The sequence below is a fragment of the Triticum dicoccoides genome, chromosome 3B, assembly GCF_002162155.2.
Source record: "Triticum dicoccoides isolate Atlit2015 ecotype Zavitan chromosome 3B, WEW_v2.0, whole genome shotgun sequence".
Classification (NCBI taxonomy): domain Eukaryota; kingdom Viridiplantae; phylum Streptophyta; class Magnoliopsida; order Poales; family Poaceae; genus Triticum; species Triticum dicoccoides.
Window position 1 is genome coordinate 195,809,961 of NC_041385.1, and position 27,584 is coordinate 195,837,544.

Consider the following 27,584-nt stretch of genomic DNA (forward strand, 5'->3'; position numbering starts at 1 on the left):
CCTCCCCCTCGCGCTCCCCCGCCATGACCGACGCCACCACCGCCGTGCCTACGTCGTAGCCGTGCTCCCCGCCGCCCGTGCGTCCTCTCATCGTGTCCAGGAGCTCCGCCGCTGTCCACTCCATCGAGCAAGCCGAGCCCCGAGCGCTCGCAACGCCCGAGTCCACCGCAACGACCTCGCCCGAACCGCCGTCGTCGGAGATCCCCTTCAACGCCGTCGTCGCTCCGGTCCGTCCCCGGCCGCACCAAGGACCTCGTCGAACTCCCCGTGAGCTTAGCCATCTTCCCCTCCCTCCTTTTCTTGCTCCCGAGCCGTGTAGCGACCTCCCGGAGCTCAACCGCACCCACCACCATGGAGCTCGTCGCCGACGTGCTCCCGGTCACCCTCCGACCACTCCACGGTGTCCATCATGCTCACCGCGTCACGTAGCACCTAACTAGCTACTCCCCGCACCTCACCGATCCCCCTAGCGACAAGTTCGACTTTGGCCGAACTCCGGTGGCTGCCAAAGTCGTCGCCGACGCCAACTCCGGCCACCCCGATCCCAACAGACTCCACCAAGAGCTGCGGCTCGTCCTCAGCTCCACTCTGGTGGTCTCCGTGACCCATTTGGTGGCCGAAACAGCCAAAACAACTTCCGCCGCCGCGTCGGGCTCGCCGGCGGCTAAACGCCGGTGCAGCCGACCCGGGTTTGACCACGGGTGGGCCCTGGTTGACTCCCCTGAGTCTATGACAGGTGGGGCCCAGCCCTGTTAATTAAACAGGTTTAGTTTTAATTAAACTTTAATTAATCTAATCACACTGACACGCGGGACCCACTGTCAGGTTTGACCCGGACGTGTTCCGTTGACCTGCTGACGTCACACTGACGTCAGGCTGACGCAGTAATTGATTTTCTGGATTTAATCTAATATAGGAAATTCCAGAATATAGTTTAAACTTCAAAAATTCATAACTTTTATTCTGTAACTCCAAATCAGACAAATTATATATGAAAAATGATCAGAAAAATCCAACCTATCCATCTGTACTATTTTCATGCATGATTAAACAAGTTAACCTGATGTTTAATGCAGAACAAGGAAAAACACTTTAAAGGGCCATGATTGAGTTTGAAATTTGAATCTTTGATTCAAATTGGTTCAAACCCTTCTGGTCTTAGTTGCATTAGCCCAACTCACTCATATTGCCATGTTTCATGCATGCATCATATTGTTGCACATTGTTTGGTGATGGTTGTGTATCGGTGTTCTTTACGGCAGGTTCTGTCCCCGAGGAGTACCGTGATTACCCTAGCGAAGAACCATATCAGTGCATCGAACCATCAGGCAAGCAACCAACCATTTGATCATATCGATACAATCCCATGTTCTCGCTCCTGCTCTCTTTTACTGCATTAAGACAACTCGTTTCAAACTGCTGTGTGCTACGGTAGTTGAACCCATTTCCTCTGCATGACCTGTCATTGCCACAGTAACTAGATGAAACCCACTAGCATGTGTAGGAGTTGATTGAGCCATATGTATGTGTTGTTCCTACCTTGCTATGCCTGCTATGCTTAGAGTCGTGTCAGGTCTGGTTCATCTGGGTGATGAGCTAGAGTGAAATGATTATGTCGGTAATGAGAGTGGTGTGGTGAACACGATTTGGTAAAGGTATCGATGAGAGGCCATGTAGGAGTACATGGTGGGTTGTTTCATTGAAGCCGACCTTAAGCACTGAGATCTGTATGTGTGATTTAAGAATCAGCTACTACCATGCATTGGGCCCGAAACCAATGGACCCCGCTCGACTTCTTATTCACCCTAGTTCTCCGTCCAGGAGTTGCAAGTAGTTTCTGGTGTTAGTAGCCTACTGGAGGCCGTGGACAGCGCTGACCGTAGGGGTGGGCTGTGATGTGGTAGGTACGTGGCCGGGTGTACCGAATACCCGTTAGGTATCTCGGGAACCCTGTTCACATCGTTCGGGGCCATATGGGAAACCTCGGCCGGACTCCCTGCGGATGGAACCTGGATAGGCGATAAACCTGGATTGGAGACTTAGGTGATTAGGTAGGTCGTGGCCGACACCCACGTTGGGCTTCCGCTTGAAGGTTGCCGAGTACATGTCGTGTAAACGACGGTAAGTGGTGAGAGCATGTATGAAGAAGTACACCCCTGCAGGGTTATCATGATCTATTCGAATAGCCGCGTCCGCGATAAAGGACTACTTGGTTGCCTATACAGTTCATAGACAAGTAAACGGAAACTACTAAAAGCCTCAAGATAAGTGTGAGTGCCGAGGATGGCTCTTCCGTAGGAAGACGGAGGTGGATCCTCGGTAGTGTATTGAAGTGGTGAGTAGTGGACTCGTGTATGCAAAACCATTTCAAGTTGGAGTCTCGTAGAATAGCCTAGCCGAGAGTCAAAGCTGGCTTGCTGCAACAACTCCACCAACCCTTCTTGATAATGTGCATGTATGTAGGATCTGATGTAAGTCTTGCTGAGTACCTTTGTACTGATGTTGCTATAATTTACATTTCTACAGAAGACGCTGCAACCCCTTCTGATGGGTTCTTCGTAGACGTTGACATCAATGAGTAGGCTAAGGCCCAGGTGGTGATCCTGAGCTTGTGAAGGACCACGTAGTATAGCTAGGCTTTCCAAGCCTCTTTTATTTTACTAGTTGTCTGTACTCACACAAGTTACTTCCGCTGCTGGTTTGTATGACTGTATGACTTGAATGCTGGGTCGTGTGACCCGTACCTTTGTGTATGTTATGTATGGCTCTCTGAGCCTTAAATAAAGTACTTGTGTCATAGAGTCATGTTGTGATGCCTTGTTGTATTTGCACATATCGAGCATATTGTGTGTATGATTGAAATGCTTGGTATGTGTGGGATCTGACTATCTAGTTGTTTATCCTTAGTAGCCTCTCTTACCGGGAAATGTCTCCTAGTGTTACCACTGAGCCATGGTAGCTTGCTACTGCTCTGGAACACTTAGGCTGGCCGGCATGTGTCCTTCTTCGTTCCTGTGTCTGTCCCTTCGGGGAAATGTCACGCATTGAGTACCGGAGTCCTGTTAGCCCGCTACAGCCCGGTTTACCGGAGTCCCGCTAGCCCAGTGCTACAGCCCGGACCCACTTGCTGATGACCGACACGTTCGTTGCTGGGTCATGGATGCCTGTCCCTGTAAGTCTGTGCCACTTTCGGTTTACGACTAGCCATGTCAGCCCGGGCTCCTTATCATATGGGTGCTAGCGACACTATCATATACGTGTGCCAAAAGGCGCAAACGGTCCCGGGCAAAGGTAAGGCGACACCCGTGGGAATACCGTGCGTGAGGCCGCAAAGTAATATGAGGTGTTACATGCTAGACCTATGTGGCATCGAGTCGGGGTCCTGACAGCGTTGGCATCAGAGCCGGACTGCCTGTAGGTTCTCCAAGCCAAACTGGTCGATGTTGAGTCTAGAAATTCTTTAGTTATATGTAGGGGAATTGTTTGTGGGTGGAACTTAAGGCTCTTTTTACTCCTTTATCTTATGACATTCTGATCTGAGTCAGTCTATTCTTCCACCGGGGGTTAAGGAATTAGGATCTATTCTCTCTATCAGGATCACGTGTTACTAATCAGTAGTACCTTATAGGTTTGATGAATACAAGCCTAGTTCAGTTCTACTACCACATTATGTTGTTAGGATGGACTCAGAACTTTGATATGATGATGTTGAGTGTGTATGAAATCCTTTGTCAAATGTCTCAAAATCCTTCTTGAGCATTTACAGCTGTTATGCAGCCGAAAATTTTGCTAGAAATTCTAATGCCTTTGCATTATGGTTGTGCTTTCAGATGGCCACTCACGACCTCAATCAAGTGGTTCGCCTGACTCGATGCCTAGATGTACCCGGCCATACCGCCATGTTGGTCAGGGTAATGACTGAGGCTGGATACCGTTGGTATCCTGAGTACACGGTCGAAGAGCAATTTCGAGACTTTAATCAAAGCCAGTATCTCTGCACTGTCAGGATATTTCCATCTTATCCTGGATCCACCGAGCCCCTTCACTGCTCCTATGGACTCGGGGTTACTATTGAGATGGCTGTGCAGGACGCCGCCTACTCTATGATGACCATCATGCGAGTCAGGTCTGGCCTATTTCGGGACTCTGATTTCCGGTATATGCCAGGATCACTTCCGGGAGCACAAGGGTATCTCCAGGCTATCTATGCTGACCCCACTCAGGAGGATTCACGGACTCGCACCACTGCTGAGATGCTCGAGGATAAGGACCGTGAAAATCGGGCCTTGAGGTTAGAGCTCTTCAATACCCGTGCTGACCATTGGGCCACATTGACTCGGTTTGCACCGGCGGTGCAAGCTGGATATTCGGATATGCACGATCTCTATCCTGTGAGATCTGCTTTGCCAGACGTGATGGGTTGGCGTGATGTAGGAGGCATCACCCCACCTCGCGGTCCCCGCAGGCCACCGTCTGTTGGTCCAAGACCTCATCCTAGCCCCTATGGTCCACAAGCTCCGCGAGATCGTCTGTTTCCGGATGATCATGTTGAGCTTCCAGGCTATGGAGGTGACTTCTACGAGGACTACTACGGATCGGTCTGAGTTAGTGGTAGTATCACTAGTTTGATCTAGTTGTGTCGTCTATCGTCCTGCGTGAACCGTGGGATATGACCTAGTTTGTACCGCCTTCCGGAGGTGTAGAAAAATAATGTATAGGAGCTTGGGATGCCTCTGATGAGATGTAATCCTCTTATCACCGTAATAGTACTTTGTTTGGTCTTGTACTAAACCCTGTATGGTGTGTATGACGATGGAATAAAGAAGCAGTTTCTGTATCTACCATGTCATACGGATGATCATCTTGCATTCCGAGTTATTCCTTACATTCTGTATCCTATGTCGGAATTTTATCATTCTGACTAAATCATTGTCTTGTTTACCTAGGATGGTCAACACGCGCACTAACCATGCTCCTCAAGAGCAGGCCGAAGGCAGTGAAGTCAGGAATGCAAATCTGCCTCATCCTCCTTCCCTAGCTGAGGTTATGATGGAAGCTGAGAGAAACAAGCGGGAGACCAACCGTTTGTTGGAGCGTATTGAACAGAACACAGCACACCATCAGAGGACTAACGTGGTGTCACTCAGTGATTTCATCAAGTTACATCCACCCATGTTCCACCACTCCGTCGAGCCTCTCGACGCTAATTACTGGCTTCGCAGTATTTCTCACAAACTGTGCTCTGCGCTGGTAGCTGAGGCTGACAAGGTCACCTTTGCTGCATATCATCTTGAAGGCCCCGCCAGTCTATGGTGGGAGAATTATGGAGCTATGCGCCCAGCGGGCCATGTCACTACTTGGGCTGAATTCAGCGAGGCTTTCCGTGAACATCACATTCCGGAGGGTCTCATGGACCATAAACGTGAGGAATTGTGCAGTTTCACCCAAGGCCGACTCTCTGTGGATGCTTACAGCAGGGAGTTTGGTAACCTCGCACGATATGCAACTGAGGAAGTTTCTACTGATGCCAAGAAGCAAGCAAGGTTCCGTAAGGGACTTAGTCCTGAGCTTCGCCGCGACCTCCGTCTGCATGAGTGCACATCTTTTCAGAAGCTTGTTAACAAGGCCATCAGTGCTGAGACTGGTCAGACTGATTATGACGCAACACGCAAGCATGGCCGTGACGTGGGTTCCTCATCCGGTGCTGGTCCTCAGAAGCACCGCGTATGGGTGCCCAACACTGCCCTGCCACCCAGGTTCACACCGAGGCCATCCTTCCAGGCGCCTCGCCCCGTTCAACAGTCTGCACCAGTCAAGCCCTATGGTGGTCCAACCAACAGTGCTCCTCCACGCACCAGTTCCGTGACTTGTTTCAAGTGTGGGGAAGCTGGCCACTATATGCGTGAGTGTCCCCAAACCAACCCCAACCAACCTGCTAAAGCTGTTGGCCATGGCAAGCCGACAGGGAAAGTGTTCCACGCCAAGCCGGCCACCGCTACACGTGGCGATGTCAACTGTATCTCTGCCGAAGAAGCTCAAGAGGATCCCAACGTCGTTCTCGGTACGCTCCTTGCTAATTTCCACCCGGCATCTGTTCTTTTCGATATAGGAGCCTCTCATTCATTTATATCCGAGAACTATGCTCGTTTGCATAACACCGCATTCTGTGACATGCCATCCGCTATGGAAATTTCTACTCCCGGTTCTAGATGGCAAACCTCCAGGGTAAGCTATGGGAATGAAATCCAAGTCGACAGACTTGTTTTCCTTGCATCTTTGATAGCTCTCAAATTTTCAGATATTAATATCATTTTGGGTATGGACTGGATGTCAGCTCATCATGCCAAAATTGATTGCTTCTCTAGGACTGTTCAACTCACCCATCCTTCGGGGAAGATAGTCAATGTCTTGACCCGAATAGCCAAGCGACGGTTATATTCTCTTAACGCCAGCCCTTTGCCAGACCTTGAGGACGTTCCGGTAGTCCGTGACTTCCCGGATGTCTTCCCAGAGGAATTGCCAGGTGTTCCACCTGACAGGGATGTTGAGTTCATAATAGACCTCATTCCAGGAACCGTTCCGATTGCTAGAAGACCCTATAAGATGGCACCACTAGAACTAGCCGAGCTTAAGAAACAACTCGATGAGTCCTTGAAAAAGGGTTTCATCCGACCTAGTTCATCTCCGTGGGCTTGCCCCGTCCTCTTCGTCAAGAAGAAGGATGGTACGGACCGGATGGTTGTAGATTATCGACCTGTCAATTTGGTCACAATCAAGAACAAATATCCGCTCCCCAGGATCAACGACCTGTATGATCAGCTCGCTGGATCCTCAATCTTCTCCAAAATGGATTTGAGGTTGGGCTACCATCAAATCAAAATCAGGAACGGGGACATTCCTAAAACGGCCTTTGTTACTCGTTATGGCCAATACGAGTACACCGTCATGTCCTTCGGTTTAACCAACGCTCCAGCCACCTTTTCTCGGTTAATGAACTCAATCTTCATGGAGTATTTGGATAAATTCGTCGTTGTTTACCTCGATGATATACTCATCTACTCCAAGAGCGAGGAAGAACATGTCGAACATCTAAGGCTAGTGTTGAAGAAACTTCGAGAGCATCGCCTTTATGCCAAATTTTCTAAATGTGAATTCTGGTTGTCAGAAGTGACCTATCTGGGTCATGTAATATCTGGTAAAGGTATTGTTGTTAACCCTGAGCGAGTTCAAGCCGTCCTTAATTGGACTCCACCTGAATCGGTCAAGCAAGTTCGGAGTTTTCTGGGCTTAGCGAGCTATTGCCGTCGCTTTGTTGAAAACTTCTCCAAAGTTGCTAAACCTCTAACCGAACTCCTCAAGAAAGATAAGAAGTTCGAATGGACTCCACAATGTGAGCACAGCTTTCAGGAACTGAAAAGACGCCTGACTTCTGCTCCCGTACTGGTACCGCCAGACTTCTCTAAGGACTTTGTTATCTACTGCGACGCCTCGCGACAAGGACTAGGTTGCATTCTCATGCAAGATCGACACGTAATTGCTTACGCCTCACGGCAATTGCACCCACATGAGGAGAATTATCCTACTCATGATCTAGAGCTTGCAGCCGTAGTCTATGCACTTAAAACCTGGCGACATTACCTTCTTGGTAATCGTTGCAAAATATTCACTGATCACCAAAGTCTGAAGTACATCTTCACCCAACCGGATTTGAATCTCAGGCAAAGACGTTGGGTCGAGTTGATCACAGATTTCGACTTAGGAATAACTTACACCCCAGGGAAAGCCAACGTCATGGCTGATGCGCTAAGTCGTAAATCTTATTGTAACAACCTGATGTTACAACAAAGTCAACCGCTTCTCCATGAAGAATTTCGGAAGCTTAACCTTCACCTTGTTCCTCAAGGTTTTCTCTCCACCTTGGTGGCGAAACCTACCCTTACGGATCAGATCATCAAAGCACAGAAGGTAGATCCAGGAATTTCCCGCATCAAGAGAAACATCAAGAAAGGAGTTGCAAATTGTTTCTCCATTGATGATCAAGGGGTCGTATACTTCGGGAATCGACTAGTGGTTCCCAAGGTGCGAAACCTGAGGCGATTGATCCTTAAGGAAGCTCATGAATCTCCTCTCACTATTCATCCCGGTAGTACTAAGATGTATCAGGACCTACGCCAGAGGTTCTGGTGGACTAGGATGAAGAGAGAAATTGCTCAGTATATTGTTAATTGCGACGTCTGCCATCGTGTAAAAGCAGAGCATCAACGGCCTGCTGGCACCCTTCAACCCTTAGGTATTCCTGAATGGAAATGGGATAAAATTGGTATGGATTTCATTACCGGTTTTCCCAGGACCAAGAGAGGGCATAATGCTATCTTCGTCGTTGTCGACCGCCTTTCCAAAGTAGCTCATTTCTTACCTGTTCGTGAGAGTATAACTGCTAGTCAGTTGGCAGACTTATACATCTCCCGAATAGTGTCTCTCCATGGTGTTCCTTTGGAAATTAACTCGGATCGAGGAAGTCTTTTCACCTCTCGATTTTGGGAAAGTTTCCAAAATGCTATGGGAACCCGCCTTTCCTTTAGCACCTCTTTTCACCCTCAATCGAGTGGTCAAGTGGAACGCGTCAACCAGATTCTAGAAGACATGCTTCGAGCCTCTGTTATCTCATTCGGAATGGATTGGGAGAAGTGCCTTCCATTTGCCGAATTCGCTTACAACAACAGCTATCAATCTAGCTTGGGTAAAGCCCCTTTTGAAGTTCTCTATGGGCGACGGTGTCGAACACCCCTTAACTGGTCAGAAACTGGGGAAAGACAATTCTTTGGCCCGGATATGATTCAGGAAGCAGAAGAGCAAGTTCGCATCGTTCGTGAAAAGTTGAAAACAGCCCAATCTCGTCAGAAGAGTCAATATGACTGAAAACATAAGGCTATGACTTTCGAGGTTGACGAGAAAGCTTACCTTCGGGTTACTCCTCTGAAGGGAACCCATCGTTTCGGTATCAAAGGCAAATTGGCTCCTCGTTACATTGGACCTTTTCGCATTCTCGCTAAACAAGGAGAAGTTGCCTACCAGTTGGAACTACCTCCGCACCTCTCCAGAGTCCACGATGTCTTCCACGTTTCTCAACTCAGGCGTTGCTTCTCGGATCCTATCCGTGGAGTGGACCACGAAACGCTTGATCTCCAAGATAATCTCACATATCGAGAGTACCCCATTCGTATCCTCGATCAGGCCGAGCGTACCACTCGACGTCATAATATCAAGTTTCTCAAAGTACAATGGTCGCACCATTCTGAGGATGAAGCAACTTGGGAAAGGGAGGATTGTCTTCGACTCGAGTACCCCGCCCTCTTTCCGGAGGAACCCAAATCTCGGGACGAGATTCTTTTGAGTGGGGGTGAGTTGTCACACCCTAGCTAGTTCGTGCATTAGAGTGTTGCATCATGTTTATTCTTTCATCAGAAACCTGAAATGGGGATGACAGAACCCCCAGTCCCCTCTGAAACCAATTAGGGTTTACTAAAAACTTTTTCAATGAACCTGAAATGCCCTTCTAAAATGCCCATCATTTTTGTCTTGGTTCAGAACCTCTGCCAAAAGTGATGCACATTTTCCTAGGCCATCTTAGGGTTTTTGAATTAAATCATAGATATTTGAATTTGGGCATTTAAAATTATATAAAATATTCAGATGCTCAAATATCCCCAAACTAAAATGTTTCAGGTTGGAAATAATCCAACTATGGACCAGGAGTAGTTTGGTGATTTTAGGAGTTGCCTAAGTATTTTTAATAATTCAACAAAGTTGCAGAAGTATTAAAAATACAGAAAACAGAGAAAAATGGAAAAACTTACCTGGCGCCAGCACCCGGCCCACCTGCCGGCCCAGCCCAGCGCCGCTCCAGCGAGCTGCTTGCCGGCCAGGCAGGCAGGCAGGTGCCCGACGGCGACCGCAGCGCGCACCACGCACCTGCTCGCCGCCTCGCCGCTCCCCTCGCCCGGTGACGTCGTGGATCGCTCCCCCTCTCTCCCCCGAACCCCCCAGACACCCCCTCTCCTCTCCAGCTCCTCCCCCTCGCGCTCCCCCGCCATGACCGACGCCACCACCGCCGTGCCTACGTCGTAGCCGTGCTCCCCGCCGCCCGTGCGTCCTCTCATCGTGTCCAGGAGCTCCGCCGCTGTCCACTCCATCGAGCAAGCCGAGCCCCGAGCGCTCGCAACGCCCGAGTCCACCGCAACGACCTCGCCCGAACCGCCGTCGCCGGAGATCCCCTTCAACGCCGTCGTCGCTCCGGTCCGTCCCCGGCCGCACCAAGGACCTCGTCGAACTCCTCGTGAGCTTAGCCATCTTCCCCTCCCTCCTTTTCTTGCTCCCGAGCCGTGTAGCGACCTCCCGGAGCTCAACCGCACCCACCACCGTGGAGCTCGTCGCCGACGTGCTCCCGGTCACCCTCCGACCACTCCATGGTGTCCATCATGCTCACCGCGTCACGTAGCACCTAACTAGCTACTCCCCGCACCTCACCGATCCCCCTAGCGATAAGTTCAACTTTGGTCGAACTCCGGTGGCTGCCAAAGTCGTCGCCGACGCCAACTCCGGCCACCCCGATCCCAACGGACTCCACCAAGAGCTGCGGCTCGTCCTCAGCTCCACTCCGGTGGTCTCCGCGACCCATTTGGTGGCCGAAACAGGCAAAACCACTTCCGCCGCCGCGTCGGGCTCGCCGGCGGCTAAACGCCGGTGCAGCCGACCCGGGTTTGACCACGGGTGGGCCCTGGTTGACTCCCCTGAGTCTATGACAGGTGGGGCCCAGCCCTGTTAATTAAACAGGTTTAGTTTTAATTAAACTTTAATTAATCTAATCACACTGACACGCGGGACCCACTGTTAGGTTTGACCCGGACGTGTTCCGTTGACCTGCTGACGTCACACTGACGTCAGGCTGACGCAGTAATTGATTTTCTGGATTTAATCTAATATAGGAAATTCCAGAATATAGTTTAAACTTCAAAAATTCATAACTTTTATTCTGTAACTCCAAATCAGACAAATTATATATGAAAAATGATCAGAAAAATCCAATCTATCCATCTGTACTATTTTCATGCATGATTAAACAAGTTAACCTGATGTTTAATGCAGAACAAGGAAAAACACTTTAAAGGGCCATGATTGAGTTTGAAATTTGAATCTTTGATTCAAATTGGTTCAAACCCTTCTGGTCTTAGTTGCATTAGCCCAACTCACTCATATTGCCATGTTTCATGCATGCATCATATTGTTGCACATTGTTTGGTGATGGTTGTGTATCGGTGTTCTTTACGGCAGGTTCTGTCCCCGAGGAGTACCGTGATTACCCTAGCGAAGAACCATATCAGTGCATCGAACCATCAGGCAAGCAACCAACCATTTGATCATATCGATACAATCCCATGTTCTCGCTCCTGCTCTCTTTTACTGCATTAAGACAACTCGTTTCAAACTGCTGTGTGCTATGATAGTTGAACCCATTTCCTCTGCATGACCTGTCATTGCCACAGTAACTAGATGAAACCCACTAGCATGTGTAGGAGTTGATTGAGCCATATGTATGTGTTGTTCCTACCTTGCTATGCCTGCTATGCTTAGAGTCGTGTCAGGTCTGGTTCATCTGGGTGATGGGCTAGAGTGAAATGATTATGTCGGTAATGAGAGTGGTGTGGTGAACACGATTTGGTAAAGGTATCGATGAGAGGCCATGTAGAAGTACATGGTGGGTTGTTTCATTGAAGCCGACCTTAAGCACTGAGATCTGTATGTGTGATTTAAGAATCAGCTACTACCATGCATTGGGCCCGAAACCAATGGACCCCGCTCGACTTCTTATTCACCCTAGTTCTCCGTCCAGGAGTTGCAAGTAGTTTCTGGTGTTAGTAGCCTACTGGAGGCCGTGGACAGCGCTGACCGTAGGGGTGGGCTGTGATGTGGTAGGTACGTGGCCGGGTGTACCGAATACCCGTTAGGTATCTCGGGAACCCTGTTCACATCGTTCGGGGCCGTATGGGAAACCTCGGCCGGACTCCCTGCGGATGGAACCTGGATAGGCGATAAACCTGGATTGGAGACTTAGGTGATTAGGTAGGTCGTGGCCGACACCCACGTTGGGCTTCCGCTTGAAGGTTGCCGAGTACATGTCGTGTAAACGACGGTAAGTGGTGAGAGCATGTATGAAGAAGTACACCCCTGCAGGGTTATCATGGTCTATTCGAATAGCCGCGTCCGCGGTAAAGGACTACTTGGTTGCCTATACAGTTCATAGACAAGTAAACGGAAACTACTAAAAGCCTCAAGATAAGTGTGAGTGCCGAGGATGGCTCTTCCGTAGGAAGACGGAGGTGGATCCTCGGTAGTGTATTGAAGTGGTGAGTAGTGGACTCGTGTATGCAAAACCATTTCAAGTTGGAGTCTCGTAGAATAGCCTAGCCGAGAGTCAAAGCTGGCTTGCTGCAACAACTCCACCAACCCTTCTTGATAATGTGCATGTATGTAGGATCTGATGTAAGTCTTGCTGAGTACCTTTGTACTGATGTTGCTATAATTTACATTTCTACAGAAGACGCTGCAACCCCTTCTGATGGGTTCTTCGTAGACATTGACATCAATGAGTAGGCTAAGGCCCAGGTGGTGATCCTGAGCTTGTGAAGGACCACGTAGTATAGCTAGGCTTTCCAAGCCTCTTTTATTTTACTAGTTGTCTGTACTCACACAAGTTACTTCCGCTGCTGGTTTGTATGACTGTATGACTTGAATGCTGGGTCGTGTGACCCGTACCTTTGTGTATGTTATGTATGGCTCTCTGAGCCTTAAATAAAGTACTTGTGTCATAGAGTCATGTTGTGATGCCTTGTTGTATTTGCACATATCGAGCATATTGTGTGTATGATTGAAATGCTTGGTATGTGTGGGATCTGACTATCTAGTTGTTTATCCTTAGTAGCCTCTCTTACCGGGAAATGTCTCCTAGTGTTACCACTGAGCCATGGTAGCTTGCTACTGCTCTGGAACACTTAGGCTGGCCGGCATGTGTCCTTCTTCGTTCCTGTGTCTGTCCCTTCGGGGAAATGTCACGCATTGAGTACCGGAGTCCTGTTAGCCCGCTACAGCCCGGTTTACCGGAGTCCTGCTAGCCCAGTGCTACAGCCCGGACCCACTTGCTGATGACCGACACGTTCGTTGCTGGGTCATGGATGCCTGTCCCTGTAAGTCTGTGCCACTTTCGGTTTACGACTAGCCATGTCGGCCCGGGCTCCTTATCATATGGGTGCTAGCGACACTATCATATACGTGTGCCAAAAGGCGCAAACGGTCCCGGGCAAAGGTAAGGCGACACCCGTGGGAATACCGTGCGTGAGGCCGCAAAGTAATATGAGGTGTTACATGCTAGACCTATGTGGCATCGAGTCGGGGTCCTGACAACTTTCCCAGTTGGTCAGTGCAAAACGTGTTCTTACTAAACTGAAAGCAGAGGTGGAGAAGACGAATCTAACTGATATCATGCATTAGTCAATTAGGAAAATGAATATATTGTTCTTATGAAGGTGAACTAGTTATATGTTATATTGTGTTGTTTTCAGGTAGCTATCGTACTGTGATGTTAAAATATATTTATGTGCCTGATATGAAAGCAAACAACTGCTCGATATGAAATGTGCATTTGCGTAATACTGGAATTATTAATTGTAAACTAATAAACCTGCTAAATGGGTCATGAAACTTTGCAAACAGTTCTAGCAGTAAAAGCGGTTGTGATGGATAGCCCAATGGCATACAGTTTTCTTCACCAAATCGTGTGTGATATAGTTGAATAAAGCAAACGCTTAAAGGAGGCAGAGTATGTGTGATCGGTACACCTATCACACACGACGTTATACATAAAACTGTGTGGGTTGTGTAGACAAAGGGAAATGTTTCTCTGGGAATCATTATGTGGGATGTACCTATGAACGGAAACAATTGGGCCGTATAATTGTATGTGCGCCTGATCGCACATGAGCTCATTTTGCGCAGCGTGTGTGACCGAACGGCCTATCCCCAACGGTTTCTGGGTCGTGTGGGAAGGACCCCCCTATCGCCCACACTCACTAGGCGACGGTTCAAAATGTCTTCATGGAAAGGGTTAAAAACCGTTTGTATAGCAGCTCGATGTACCAGTGAAGGCATTGCGTGGCGGCGGCTAGCAGGAGCGGTGTTGGCACCGGCGGGGAGAGAGAGAGAGAGAGAGCTGTCGTCGGTGCCACCTCTTTTGACCACGGTTCGTTAACTGTCATCGTCACATCCGTTGCCACATGGATGCTTTTCCATGTCACAACTCGCTCAAAAAAATTTGTCCGTGTTTTTGCCACTGTTAACGATAGTATTTGGTGTGTTATGTCACGTTCTAAATAGTGGTGTTTTTTTGCTAGTTATGACACGATTGGTGGTGATTTTATGCATTTCAGTACAGTATGGGATAAGTTGATGGACACCCAAGCATTCTCTTTAAATCAACAAGGGTTGATTTGTATAAAATATTTAGACAAATAATTTATCATAAACTGGTAGTCGGTCAATCCCACTAAACATGCTTGTAGTTCGGCTTCCTTGACATTTAGCATACCGGAAGAAAATCCCACGACGAAATGAGCACCGGTTCTTCATGATCTGTAGTCACGACGTCGATGCTTACAAAATTCTCTTCTGCCACAAGGCTAGCATCAGTGTTAATTTTAATGGATCACTCCTAGGACGAGTATCACACTAAATGAGGAGGATTGGGAAAACGTATACCACCTCGGCTAACAACATGTTGACATTTCTTTATCAAGCTCTACAGGACCAAAGTCCTTAGAAACTCACCGAAAGTTATCCACATAGTCCAAAAAATTAACCGACGGCGGATAGATGCCTTTCGATCCCCAAGTATCACCCTGATGTGTTGCATTATCCAAAACAATAACAACAATTTGGCACAAACCTTTGAATCAAGCTTATCCAATAAAATGAATAACCAGGCTTCCCCTCCACTTTAAGAAATTCTCTCCATGTAGATTCCGTATGTCACGAACCGCCAGGCGAAGCAGTCAGGATTAGGACACACAATAAGTGCATGGAAAACATTCTCTTCGCCATACACATACTACATGAAATCTGATGATACCAGAGTCTAGACGACTACATTGCCAGTCTATTAGTAGCTACCCTCCAAGCAGTGGCAGTGCTAGGATGGGGCAATGCCCTAGGCAAGCCCCATGCCAATGATGAGCTACAGTGTCAAATAGTGCGTGCACGCTACAGTCAACGAACATAATTAAGGCCACGCCCCAGGCCATGGCCAGGCCTGCCTGGGGCCTGGCGCCGCTATTGCCTCCAAGCACAAACACTCACTTTTGGAGGTATATCAGCTTTCCAGACTAGGTTACATAGACTCCTACCCCATCACCAACCCCACTGAATTCTACTGTATCATCAGAAGACATTTCTCACCTGGTGCCAATTTATATGCACTACTAACCAAGAAAACACCATTCTTCTCATAATGCCAGGTAGAAAAATCTTCCCGAGAAGTACTAGGAACATGAATGTCAATAACTGCTTTGGAATCATGGGAATACAATAGATGTCTAATTATAGCCTCATCCCACCTATTTGTGTTTGGGGTCATGAGGTCAGAAACCCATTTTAGTCTCGGTCTATTCTTTTACCAAATATTTTTGGGCCGTACATCTAGGAACCCAACTATCTCTCCAAATGTTGACATTCCTCACATCATACACTCTCCATATGACTCATCTCTTCAACAATTCCAACCCAGGAACCATTCCTTGCTATGACGTGTAAGAGCAACATGGGAAAGAAGTGCCTAATAGGTGACTATTGAGGTAATACTTCACCTTAAGAAATCTTGCACAAAGAGACTCTGACTTGTCTAATAAGCCCCACGCTTGTCTAGCCAAAAGCGTCTAATCAAATAACGATAAGTCATGAAATCCCATACTAACATAACACTTATGCTTAGTTTGAAAGAAAATAACGATTGAACCCCTTTATGCTCTTTTTCCCCACCACCAGATGTCTCGGATCATATGGGCAAGGTCATCACATAGGACGAGGGAAACTTGATGATGTAGAAAACCGTCACTACCCTCGGTATGGTAGCGAGCGTAGCCTGAAGTACCAGTGGAGAGTTCACACGGGTGGTTTACCCAGATTCGGTCCCTCATGGTGAGGTAATACCCTATGCTTGCTTTGTTTTGGATTGATGTGGGAGCACCTCGTGCGAGGGGGTTACAAGTGGATGATGATGACGACTACGTATCGAGGTCTATGTATAATGGAACGAATGCCTCCGACTAACCCTAGGGCTTATATGGATCCTAAACGACCTACCAACGAGGGCGCATTGGCTTGCACATCAATATGATGCTCTACCTTCGAGTCGAGCCCCTGGACTGCTTGCTTGGATAGAACGACCGCCAGGCCGCCTGAGCCTTGAGGTCGGCCCAATGCCGGGCCTCCTGGCCCATGGGCTACCCCTAATATATTGTACCATCGATAGCCCCGAGTTTATCTAGAATTTTATAGTCTCGCACTCCTAAGAACGAAACCTAGGCAGGCTTCTTTCGTATTGGAGATAGGTGCAGCCCATCTTCTGGTAGCCTGGCTTTGAAAATCTTCGGGCTAGGCGACTTCGGCCTCTAAGAGTGTATCGTCGAGGACTCAGAGCCTCTGACTTCAGGTTTCCGCAGCCTCAAGGCTCCACAGCCTATAGTTTCTAGTGCTATGGCTTCACAGCGACATCTCTGTGGCTTCTCAACATGCATCTTCATGGCTTTGTGACATGTGTCTTTGCAGCCTGCATTTTTATGACTTCTCGACCTGCATCTTTGCGGCTTTGTGACATGTGTCTTTGTGGCTTTGCAACCCTTGTTTTTTCGGCTTCGTGGTCCGCGTCTCTACAACTTCATGACTTGCATATTCGCAGCCTACGTCTCCATTGCTTTGTGGCTTCAAATTGTCCACCGCGAACTATAGCAATTGAGGCATTGTTGCCCCTTGCCTTGTCATGCCCCATCATCACTACTGTAAAAGGTAGGGAAACGACCAGTTGGATTCGCTTGACGTTTGCATCATGATGATAAGGCCTAGGTCTTCATGCCCATATCTTGCGTAATGGGAAACTGCGGAGGAAATGGGGCACGTGTCGACTCGTGGAGGCTATTGCTTGGGTTTCCCCTTGGGATATAAAGAGAGGGGAAATAGAGGCATTTTCCCCACTTCCCCACTCCTCTTGCAGATCTGCTAACATTTATCCCACCTCCGTCTGGGTCGCCATTGTTGCAAGCTTTGCGCTTGTCACATCCATGCTTAATAGGAATGATAGACTACTAATACCAATAAGGTGCACCTTCTTTTCCAGGAGCCCCTCCAAAAGGAACCTCAAAGGTGGGTGACCGACCCGGAAGTTGATCCGATGTGCATTAGTGAGGACAAAGTGCGCATTAAAGACAAGTGTTGGTATGTGGGGCCGGTCGAGATCCCAGATGCCATAGCCAGGAACCGATAGGTTTGGCTGGGGCGTTATAGCACACCTATAGCCCTTCCATCCTTTCTCCTTTATCACTTCAACAAGCCACTAATGACACAAGGCAAGGGAGGTCGTGGCTGAAATGGTCTGAATGCCTCCGTCTACGACGAGCGGAAGAAGAGGAAGGCTGATGCTTCCACTAGCGAGAAGAAGGAGGCAAGCAAGACCAAGGGCAAGTGGTTGGTAGATGGGGAATGAGTGTGGTGGTGACGGGGAAGATGGGTGATCACTGGTTTCATGTATGATGACCCACAAGTATAGGGTATCAATCGTAGTCCTTTCGATAAGTAAGACTGTTAAACCCAACAAGGAGCAGAAGGAAATGACAAGCGGTTTTCAGCAAGGTATTATCCACACGCACTGAAATTGTAGGTAATAGATAGTTTGATAGCAAGGTAATTTGTAATGAGCAAATAGTAGTAACGTACAAAGTTGCGGCAAGGTAGGCCAATCCTTTTTGTAGCAAATGACAGGCCAGAATGGTCTCTTATAATAAGCAAAGTGTTCTTGAGGACACAAGGGAATTTCATCTAGTCACCTTCATCATGTTTGTTTGATTCGCGTTCGCTACTTTGATAATTTGATATGTGGGTGGACCGGTGCTTGGGTGTTGTTCATACTTGAACAAGCCTCCCACTTATGATTAACCCCTCTCGCAAGCATATGCAACTACGAAAGAAGAATTATAATAAATCTAACCATAGCATGAAACATGGGGATCCAAATTAGCCCCTTACGGAATAACGCTTAAACTGGGGTTTAAGCTTCTGTCACTCTAGCAACCCATCCTCTAATAAGTACTCCATAATGCTTTCCCTTAGGCCCAAAGATGGTGAAGTGTCATGTAGTCGACGTTCACATAACACCACTAAGGGAAACAACAACATACATATCTTCAAAATATCGAACGAATACCAAATTCACATGATTACTTATGATAAGACTTCTCCCATGTCCTCAATAACAAACGTAACTACTCACAAATCATATTCATGCTCAAGATTAGAGGGGTATTGAATAGCATCAAAGATCTTAACATATGATCTTCCACCTGATAAACCAACAAGCATCAACTACGAGATGTAATCAACACTACTAGCAACCCACAAGTACCAATCTGAGGTTTTGAGACAAAGATTGAATATAAGAGATGAACTAGGGTTTGAGATGAGATGGTGCTAGTGAATATGTTGATGAAGATTTGTCCTCCCACGATGAGTGGATCATTGGTGATGACGATGGCTTCAGTTTCCCCCTCTCGGAGAGAAGTTTCCCTCGCGGAATCTCTCCGCCGGAGAGCAAAAATGCTCCTGCCCAGGTTTCGCCTCCAGATGGTGGAGCTTCGTCTCGAAGCCTTCCTTATGATTTTTTCTAGGGAAAATGGCATCATATAGGAGAACATGGGCCCCGGAGGCCTGCCAGGGGCGCCACAAGCTCGGGGGTGCGCCCCACCCCCGGGCGCGCCCCTGAGCTTGTGGCTGCCTGGTGGGTCCCCCTCTGGTATTTATTTCACCAATAATTTTATTATATTCAAAAATAAGTCTTCGTCAATTTTCAGCTCATTTGGAGATATTCAGAAAAAGTGCCTCCGATGTAGCCCTTTCCGGTCCAGAATTCCAGCTGCCGGCAATCTCCCTCTTTATGTGGAATTTGCAAAACAAGTTGTTTACCTCATGATGCTTGCCACTACAGAGTACATAGAGAGGGATAGGGATAAACACTAATGTCTCTTGCATAAAAGTAAATACATAAAATTAAAAGATAGGCCCTTCGCAGAGGGAAGCATAGGTTGTCATGCGCTTTTTGTTTTTGGATGTGCAAACACTTAATGTAAAGGAACCTCACTTTATATTGCCCCTTGTGATAGCAACCTTTATTATACAGTCTGTCGCTTTTATTTCTTCACCATCACAAGGTCGTACAAAGCTTACTTTCCCTTACAATAGAAGATCATACATATTTATGAGCAATTTTTATTGCTTTTGCACCGATAAAAACTTACTTGAAGGATCTTATTCAATCCATAGGTAGATATGGTGGACTCTCATGACATGAAATTGGGTTTAAGGGTTTTGGATGCACAAGTAGTATTTCTACTTAGTGTGAGTTTTTGGTTAGAAAAAGATCCTAGACACGCACCACATGTTAGGAGATCCATAACAATATAACTTCTATGTGAATGTAAACAACCATAATTCATTACGTTGTCTTCCTTGTCCAACATCAACTAATTGATATAGAATATTTGATGGGGCTCACAATCATAAAAGATGTCCAAGATAGTATATTTATATGTGAGACTTCTCTTCCTTTATTACTTTTTCATGGATTGCACCAATGACCAATGCTATGTTTGTTAACTTCCAACAAATTTTATCAACTATACTTATTTTATGTGAAGTCATTAGTCCCCATGGGAGTAGCATATGATCTTTTATTCTTTTCATTTTCCATGGCTAAGATTGAAACAAGAAAGTAAAGCAAAACTCAAACTACTCTTTATTATATATCTCGCACACGATTACATAGATAGATAGATCACTAAGCAAGAACTCAAAAATAGATCATACTAAAACTTTATTCTCCTAAATCACAAAATAACTAGGGATCAAACTAGGATAGATAATGATGATAAAAGTGGTGGTGATACGATATCAGGGCACCTCCCCCAAGATTGGCACAAGCCAAGGGGAGTGCCCATACCCGTGTGCTCAAGTTTCCTTCTTTGGTGGTGATGGTGGTGATGAAGTAGTAGGCTTGTCCTTCAGCCTACTTTGGAGGATGAAATTTTCCTCCCTCGGCTTATCGACTTCTTGCTCAAGCTTTAATACCTTTTTACATAATGCCTCCTTGCTTTCCTGCAGAAGACGGAACGGGATAAATTGAAGCTTAGATTCGTTTACTTTGTTTTGGAGGCTTGACTTCTTGAATGCCACATGCATATCTCTAGGTTGAGATAGAGGAGCTTCATCTTCTTCTGAGTTGGTGTTTCTCGTTCCCTTCAGATAAACATCTAGTTCTTCTTCCATGGACCAAACATAAGGATACACAACTCCATAGATCATTGGGTTTGCAATGTAGTGGGAAACATAGCTCTCTCCATCTGAGTCTTGGGACGACATAGTCTCAGTCCTGTCAGGAAAATAGCACGAAACAAGAACAGAGGGTATCTTTGCGATACGGTGGTCAAAACCTCGGGAAGTATATATAATGAAATGCTTTCGTGCTGGACAAGTAACATGGAAGAAAAAACGGAGTCGGGATAGTCCATGAGGGGGCCACAATCCTAGGGGCACACCCGGGGAGGTGGGTGCGCCCCTCGAGCTTGTCGCTCCCTCGTGCACTTTTTGGACTATTTATTATTTTCCTAATTTTTAAATATTCCAAAACAGACAGAAAGTACTTTTATGGAATTTTTGGAGTCGGTGTACTTACCGTACCACATACCTACACCTTTTTCAGGGCTCTGGAGCATTCCAGAAAGTTTCCCTTATGTGCTCCTCTGGTGTCATTGTTTGGATAATATTAGTTTCAACATTGATGTGCGCACCTGAGATATAATGATTAATCTTTGCCCATTAACCACCTTCAGATTAGTGCCTTCGGCGTTATTTGTCTTGTTTAGCTCCGGAACGATAAACTTCTTCAACAATATATGGTCCTTCCCATTTAGAGAGGAGCTTTCCTGCAAAAAATCTTAAACTATAGTTGTATAATAAAACTTGATCTCCTACTTTGAATTCCCATATTTGGATTCTTTTATCATGCCATCTTTTAACCTTTTCCTTAAATAATTTCGCATTTTCATAAGCTTGTGTCCTCCATTCATCTAGAGAACTAATATCAAATAACCTCTTTTCACCAGCAAGTTTGAAATCATAATTAAGTTCTTTAATTGCCCAATATGCTTTGTGTTCTAACTCAAGAGGTAAATGACATCCTTTCCCATAAACCATTTTATAAGGGGACATACCCATGGGATTTTTATAAGAAGTTTTTGTTGGGGAACGTAGCATGCAATTTCAAAAAAAAAATCCTACGATCACGCAAGATCTATCTAGGAGATTCATAGCAATGAGAGGGGGAGAGTGCGTCCATGTACCCTCATAGACCGAAAGTGGAAGCGTTAGTTAACGCAGTTGATGTAGTCGAACGTCTTCACGATCCAACCGATCCAAGTATCGAATGTACGGCACCTCCGTGTTCAGCACACGTTCAGCTCTATGACGTCCCTCAAAATCTTGATTCAGTAGAGGGTTGAGGGAGAGTTCCGTCAGCACAACGGTGTGGTGACGGTGTTGATGATGTGATCCGCGTAGGCTTTGCCTAAGCACTATGACGCTATGACCGGAGGAGTAAACTATGGAGGGGGGCACCACACACGGCAAAGGGAACAATTGATGTGCCTTTGGGGTGCTCCCTGCCCATGTACATAAAGGAGGGGGGGAGGGGGCGGACGGCCATGGGGCGCGCCCTAGTCCTAGTAGGATTCCCCTTTCCTTTCCGGAGAAGGGAAGAAGGGGAAAGAGGTGGAGGAGAAGAAGGAAAGGGGGCCGCACCCCCCACCCCTAGTCCAACTCGGTTTGGGATGCGGGGCACGCGCCTCCACCTGGCCACCGCCTCCTCTCTTCCACTAAGGCCCATGAAGGCCCAATAGTCCCCCGAGGGGGTTCCGGTAACCTCCCAGTACTCCAAAAAATGTCCGAACCTCTCCGAAACTTTTCTGGTGTCCAAACATAACCTTCCAATATATCCATCTTTACCTCTCGACCATTTTGAGACTCCTCGTCATGTCCATGATCTCATCCGGGGCTCCGAACAAACTTCGGTCATCAAAAACACATAACTCATAATACAAATCGTCATCAAACATTAACGTGCGGACCCTACGAGTTCGAGAACTATGTAGACATGATCGAGACACATCTGCGATCAATAACCAATAGCGAAACTTGGATGCTCATATTGGCTCCTACATATTCTATGAAGAACTTTATCGGTCAAACCGCACAATGGCATACGTTGTTCCCTTTGTCATCGGTATGTTACTTGCCCGAGATTCGATCGTCGGTATCTTCATACCTAGTTCAATCTCATTACTGGCAAGTCTCTTTACTCGTTCTTTAATGCTTCATCCCGCAACTAACTCATTATTCACATTGCTTGCAAGGCTTATAGTGATGAGCATTACCGAGAGGGCCCAGAGATATCTCTCCGATACACGAAGTGACAAATCCTAATCTCGATCTATGCCAACCCAACAAACACCTTCAGAGACACATGTAGAGCATCTTTATAGTCACCCAGTTACGTTGTGACATTTGATAGCACACAAGGTGTACCTCCGATATTCGAGAGTTGCATAATCTCATAGTCAGAGGAACATGTATAAGTCATGAAGAAAGCAATAGCAGTAAAACTTAATGATCATTATGCTAAGCTAACGGATGGGTTGTGTCCGTCACATCATTCTCTAATGATGTGATCACGGGTCATCAATTGACAACACATGTCTATGGTCAGGAAACATAACCATCTTTGATTAACGAGCTAGTCAAGTAGAGGCATACTAGGGACACTTTGTTTTGCCTAGTATTCACACATGTACTGAGTTTCCGGTTAATACAATTCTAGCATGAATAATAAAAATTTATCATGATATAAGGAAATATAAATAACAACTTTATTATTGCCTCTAGGGCATATTTCCTTCAGTCTCCCACTTGCACTAGAGTCAATAATCTAGTTCACATCGCCATGTGATTTAACACTAATAGTTCACATCTGTATGTGATTAACACCCATAGTTCACATCGCCATGTGACCAATACCCAAAGGGTTTACTAGAGTCAATAATCTAGTTCACATCGCTATGTGATTAACACCCAAAGAGTACCAAGGTGTGATCATGTTTTTGCTTGTGAGAGAAGTTTAGTCAACAGGTCTGCCACATTCAGAGCCATATGTATTTTGCAAATTTTCTATGTCTACAATGCTCTACATGGAGCTACTCTAGCTAATTGCTCCCACTTTCAATATGTATCCAGATTGAGACTTAGAGTCATTCGGATTGGTGTAAAAGCTTGCATCAACGTAACTCTTTACGCCGAACTCTTTTATCACCTCCATAACCGAGAAATATTTCCTTAGTCCTCTTAGGTAACTAAGGATAACTTTGACCGATGTCCAATGATCCACTCCTGGATCACTATCGTACCCCTTTGCCAAACTCATGATAAGGTACACAATAGGTCTTGGTACACAGCATAGCATACTTTATAGAACCTATGGCTGAGGCATAGGGAATGACTTTCATTCCCTTTCTATTTTCTGCTTTGGTCGGGTTTTGAGTCTTACTCAACCTTGTAACACAGGCAAGAACCCTTTCTTTCACTGATCCATTTTGAACTTCTTCAAAAACTTTATCAAGGTATGTGCTATTTGAAAGTCCAATTAAGCGTCTTGGTCTATCTCTATAGATCTTGATGCCCAATTTATAAGCAGCTTCACCGAGATCTTTCACTGAAAAATTCTTATTCATGTATCCTTTTATGCTATCCAGAAATTATGTATTATTTCCAATCAATAATATGTCATCCACATATAATATTAGAAATGCTACAGAGCTCCCACTCACTTTCTTGTAAATGCAGGCTTCTCCAAAAGTCTGTATAAAACCATATGCTTTGATCAACTCATCAAAGCGTATATTCCAACTCCGAGATGCTTGCACACTTTGTTAGCACCTTTAGGATTGACAAAACCTTCTGGTTGCATCATATACAACTCTCTTAGAGGTGTCCATTTAAGGAATGCAGTTTTTACATCCATTTGCCAGATTTCATAAAATATGGCAATTGCTAACATGATTCGGACGGACTTTAAGCATCGCTACGGTTGAGAAGATCTCATTATAGTCAACACCTTGAACTTGTCGAAAACCTTTTTGCAACTAGTCGAGCTTTCTAGATAGTAACACTACCATCATCGTCCGTCTTCCTCTTGAAGATCCATTTATTCTCAATGCCTTGCCGATCATCGGGCAAGTCCACCAAAGTCCACACTTTGTTCTCATACATGGATCCCATCTCAGATTTCATGGCCTCAAGCCATTTCGCGGAATCTGGGCTCATCATTGCTTCCTCATAGTTCGTAGGTTCATCATGGTCTAGTAACATGACTTCTAGAATAGTATTACCGTACCACTCTGGTGCGGACCATATTCTGGTTGACCTACGAGGTTCGGTAGTAACTTGATCTGAAGTTTCATGATCATCATCATTAGCTTCCTCACTAATTGGTGTAGGAATCACTGGAACTAATTTCTGTGATAAACTACTTTCCAATTCGGTAGAAGGTACAATTACCTCATCAAGTTCTACTTTCCTCCCACTCACTTCTTTCGAGAGAAAACTCTTCTCTAGAAAGGTTCCATTCTTAGCAACAAAAAAACTTGCCTTTGGACTTGTGGTAGAAGGTGTACCCAATTGTTTCCTTAGGGTATCCTATGAAGACACATTTCTCCAATTTAGGTTCGAGCTTATCGGGCTGAAGCCTTTTGACATAAGCATCGCATCCCAAAACATTAAGAAACGACAGCTTAGGTTTGTTGCCAAACCACAGTTCATACGGTGTCATCTCAACGGATTTTGGCAGTGCCCTGTTTAAAGTGAATGTAGCTGTCTCTAATGCATAACCCCAAAACGAAGTGGTAAATTAGTAAGAGACATCATAGATCGCACCATATCTAATAAAGTGCGGCTACGACGTTCGGACACAACATTACGCTGTGGTGTTCCAGGTGGTGTGAGTTGTGAAACTATTCCACATTGTTTTAAATGAAGGCCAAACTCATAACTCAAATATTGTAGCGACCCGACCCGAATGGGTCAAGTCTCTGTGCTTACGTGTCATCCCTGGATCGGTATGCTGACACACACGGTACTCGAGGATTTATAACAGAGGTAAATCATATGTATAAAGTAACGTAAATACAATTACCTCAATCCAAATAGCGGAAGCAACAAGGTTGTGGATTCCCATCAACACCAACGGCAAAGTTGAGTATAGGAAATCGTAACCCTAACGTATCACTTACTCGTCGTCTGAAAAGTCTGCAACATGAAACGTTGCAGCCCGAAAACGGGTCAGCACATGGAATATGCTGGCAATGTAACACATAGAGAATAATGAATGATAAGCCTATACTACATGCATATATGGCTGGTGGAAAAGCTCTATGGTTACAGTTTTGCGTAAAGCCAATTTTTCCCTACTGCAAAGGAATAAATTTATTTAACTATCATGGTGGTTGTTAAACATTGAGAATGGTTGACAGCATTCTCAATCCCAATTAAAAAGTACTCATTAGCAAACCCAACAATATTAAGTTAGAGTAATATGTTGAGATTCACATGATATTCAAGTACTAGATACTCAAGATGTCCATAACCGGGGACACGGCTAATCATGATTAGTTTGTACACTCTGCAGAGGTTTGCGCACTTTTCCCCACAAAACTCGATCGCCTCCATTTGGTTTCTCGCACTGCATGGTGTTTGAGAAACGGATGACCGAGACATAGTCTTTCAGAAGCGCTAGCACCTTACGATGGGTAGACCCATACACCTACATCCCCTACATCTGCTAGTCCACCACTATAAGAGTTCGCACGACTTAGTCAACTATGCAGAGCCCATAATGGCTTGTGGCTGCACACGGAAGTTACTAGCATGAATTATCTTATGATCCCTTTGAGCATGGGTGGCGGTCCATAGGAAAATCACACGGTACCCCAGGGATTTCCAAAAAAACAGGCAATCACTGGATACCCCAGGTGCCTCAATCCACCCAGGTGTGTATTTAAGTTGCCACCTTAGATAAACCATTAATTAACAATCTCACATCTATCATGGATATTCACTCACCCAATCCACGTCTACTAGCATAGCATGGCATAAAAGCAAACGCAGAAGTAACTCCCAAAGGTTTCATAAGTAAAACCGGTAATAGGTACTACCTCATCTACTTCCCATCCCACAATTTAATTAGATCCTAATCATGCAATGTTTGAGGATTGATCTAATGCATAAAAACTGGGTAGTAGGAAAAGTATGATCAAGTGTTACTTGCCTGCAATGTTGATGAAAATGATTCGCACTCAAAACTCTTGATAGTTCTACTCGTCACACTCCGGTCAATCTATCGTCAGCCAGCAATAGTAACCACACATAAGCAATCACTCAAAAGATCGGAAAGAACGGAGAAGACGATTCGGAAAACATCAAAACCAAGCAAATAACTCTTGCAACATAAAACAATTTCTAACAGTACCAAAATTATGTGAATTTGTCCTTATCAGAAAGTTTAGGTCAAGAGCTTCGAGATGCAAAAAGAATCAACTCAAATGGAGTTATAAAACTCAAGTTATGATCAAACGAAGTTCAAATTCAAATATGATCTAATTCAAATTTTAAACTTTCTAAAACATGTTCAAGTTGTTTATCTGGATAGAGGGGGTCATAACGAAGAAGTGGGCGTTGGTTTCGTTGGATTTGGATAAACGAGTAAAAAGTAGTGAGGGTTTGAAGTACAGGGACTAATCTGTGAAGAAAATTATCACGAATAGGTCCCTGGCCGAAATAAAAAGAAAAGAAAAACTCTAAATAACGAACGTTCGTTACAGAACGCTAACGAACGGAATCATTCGCTAGATTTACTTCAACAGAGAACGACCGCTAAATAAAAAAACGGGTTTCTAAACAAAACCGAACCTTAAAATAAACCGTTCAGATCGGGTTTGGTTTATCTCCGGTTCAAGGTAAAAGACCGGCGCGGCGGCTACTCCAGCGAGGCGGTGGACTCCGGCGACGGCGACTCCGGCGTGGTAGCGAGGTGGCGGCATCGGTGGCGGGGAGCGGCGCGGTGGCGGTGGCGCGGTGCGAGTGGCGTGGGGCGGCGGACGTCGGCGAGTGCGGCG